The sequence below is a fragment of the Triticum dicoccoides genome, chromosome 3A (genome assembly GCF_002162155.2).
Source record: "Triticum dicoccoides isolate Atlit2015 ecotype Zavitan chromosome 3A, WEW_v2.0, whole genome shotgun sequence".
NCBI classification, from domain to species: Eukaryota; Viridiplantae; Streptophyta; class Magnoliopsida; order Poales; family Poaceae; genus Triticum; species Triticum dicoccoides.
In genome coordinates, this window is record NC_041384.1 from 260,163,870 (window position 1) to 260,167,341 (window position 3,472).

Below are 3,472 nucleotides of genomic sequence, written 5' to 3' on the forward strand. Positions count from 1 at the left end.
ACATGATATGAGATGCATGACAACGGCAACAACACACGGAGACAAAAACCCGAACCCGAGGAAACTAAAATAACTTAGCGCCGGAAACGGCAAGAGTTGAGATACATATAAGGTAAATTACATCTGGGGTGTTACAATACGGTTCACTCGGATGAACTGTTTGTGATGAGGAGGAACAATAGAAACGGGCGGCTAGATAAAGGTGTGTGCGATTGAGGGCATATGCTTCATAAGGATTAACTGTTTGCGATTAGGCAATAGAATAGAAATGGGTCAGCCAAATCAAAGTGTCTATGATTGATGGCACACACTTCATATGGATGAATTGTTAACGATTAGCCACAACAAATTGAAACAGTTAGATAGATCAACGTGTGTGCACTAGACGGGCACACACATTGTAATTAAAAGAAGTGTGCGCGATGGTAATAGCGATCGCGCACGGTTGTTGGAACAAGACATGTGCTGACATTGCCTATTGCGGTGCACCCTATGGTGCAAATGCCACGTACACGGCCGAGAAGGCGTACGTGCCCACGTTACGCCTTCCAGGAATAGTGTCGCACTTATAACCGTCAGTAAATTTTGAGTCTGTGTCCCATCACATTCTAAATTTCAAGCCTGTTCACACTGATCAAAATCTAAACGGTTTCCCACTTAGGAGTGTATTAGTACTCGGTTATAAATACTACTACTCCAAGATGACTGCACATTCCTCCTCAACTCCTCATCCACAAAAACAAACAAGTCATTCATCATCGTTCCCTTGCGTTAGCCATGGCCAGCGTGAGTTCTGGGTCAAGAGATTGCCACCAGGGAGATGCGAGCATGGAAGTGGAAGCATGAGAGATGTCTCGCCTCACTGCGAATGCGGACGGCATGTCCCAGCACACGGTTGTAGCAGCACAGAGGTCCCGCTGCGCCGCCGAAGCAGCACGGAGGTCCCGTCGTGCCATCGATGCAACAGACTAGTCCGGCCGCGCCGCGGAAGCAGAAGAGATGTCCCGCTGTGCCGCGAATGCAGCAGAGATGTCCTCCCGCGTCGCGGCGGTCTAGGAAAATGTCTCGTGGGCAGGCGAGGACTCTTACAGGCGCATGCATGCGATCGTCCATAGCCAGATGGATCAGATCTCCAGCTGGGCGAGGTTGCAAGACGACATGAAAGCTTCTTTTGAACAGGCTACTGGCGTCATCCGGCAACTAAATGAGAGCAATGCGAAGCTCCGGGCTGAGCGCGACCTAGTGAGGGCGAAGATCGTCAGAAGTGTGGAGCAGCAGGAGAAGACCACTTCCTTATTGAAGAGGACCAGTGTCATCGTCGAGAAACTTATGGACAAGAATGCCATGTTGTGCATCGAGCGCAGAAGGATGCTGGCGGAATCCATGGATGCTCTCAAGCAGCATCTTGAGGACAAGAAAGAGCTCATCGCCGCTCTCCAAGGAGACTAGTTCCCGTGGCCTGCAGCAACGCATCAAGAAAGTAGAGAGCAGCAAGCCAGATCGTTGTCTTCCTTCTTCTTTTGCCCTTGTGTATTTCGAGCGTTGCCGCATGTGGCTTTTTTTAATCATGTTCCTTTTTTGCGGGGATTTTAATTTTGTTCCTAAATATGTAAAACAATTATTATCCACTGTCATCGTCCTTATCTTCATCATGCTTGTTATAAGTCACAGTCGATTCTATATAGCTGCGTCGGATCTTACATCAAGATCCATGCAAACCTTTCTTTTTAGATTTTCATTTTTCTCTCTTAAATCTTGGTCCAGTGAGACATATAGCCACGCCATAGAACAAGGGCTCGGGCGCCATTAATGGAGACGTCGGGAGGGAGGTGCGTGGCGGGTAGAGGTCAAAGGGCTCTCCTCCCGATGAGCACGTGCAGGGGTCTGATCGCACGCCTCCCGTACTCAAATAGCTATCCCACACGGCACCTCCTAGCCAATAAAAAAAGGGACGCGTGGCAGCACGTAACTGGTAAGTAGAACGCCCACGGTTTCAATAATACTTGTGTTTCCGATTTGTAACATGACAGCACTTGTTCCAAAATGACTTTTTTATTGTTAATGTGTGCGCCTTCGCAAATCGGACAGAAAAATTACCACAACATGTTGGTACCATGTCATGACACCATGCCAAGTCCCATGATTTTCAGGCGTGTTTTGGATTTATAGGAATTAAAAAACAAGGTTTCTCAATCTTTCCGACCGAGCCACGATGCCCAGATGTTTGAATTTCATTCTCATTTCTTGCATGGGACGTAGAAATTCACCCAAGGACACACATGTGATTTTTCAACCAACTTTGGTGCACTAGAGCATGTGCTTGTAGTTCAAATTTGTATTATGCACATTAAATTCCCAGAAACTCAATTAATGTATAAAAAAGGACAAACGAATCCGGAATAATTCCAAAATTTAGCACGATACTTCTATTTGGTCTAATTTGCCTATGTAAAAAGTTAAGGCGGGAGAAGGCAGTGTACGTATGTCGTTTCGCACATGGAGGTGACACGTTCCCTCTTGGAACCATGAGCCTTCTTGAGGGAAGCTCCGATTTGCAAGAAGCTTACACCAAAGCTTGTCCCAATTCGGCCAAAAAATTACCACAACATGTTGGTGCCACGTCATGACACCATGCCAAGTTCATGATTTTCACACGTGTTTTGGATTTACACGAATTAAAAAACTAGGTTTCTCAATCTTTTCGGCCGAGCCACAACGCCTAGATGTTTGAATTTTATTCCAGATTGTTTCATGGGACCTAGAAATTCATCCAAGGATACACATGTGATTTTTCAACAAACTTTGGTGCACTAGAGCATGTGCTTGTAGTTCAAATTTGAATTATGCACATTAAATGCCCAGAAACTCAGTTAATGTATAAAAAAGGCCAAACGAACCTGAAATAATTCCAAAATTTAGCACGATACTTCTATTTGATCTAATCTTCCTGTGTAAAAAAATTAAGGCGGGAGAAGGCAGTGTACGTATGTCGTTTCGCACACGGAGGTGACACGTTCCCTCTCGAAACCACGAGCCTTCTTGAGGGAAGCTCCGGTTTGCAAGAAGCTTACACCAAAGCTTGTCCCAATTCGGTCAAAAAAATTACCGCAGCATGTTGGTGCCATGTCATGACACCATGCCAAGTTTCATGATTTTCAGGCGTGTTTTGGCTTTACAGGAATTAAAAAACCAAGTTTCTCAATCTTTCCGGCCAAGCCACGATGCCCAGATATTTGAATTTCATTCTCATTTCTTGCATGGGACCTATAAATTCACCCAAAGACACACATGTGATTTTTCAACAAACTTTGGTGCACTAGAGCATGTGCTTGTAGTTCAAATTTGAATTATGCACATTAAATGCCTAGAAACTCAATTAATGCATAAAAATGCCAAACGAACCCGGAATAATTCCAAATTTAAACACAACACTCATGTACTAGTTGCATGTTCACTGTACGTAAATGTTCTA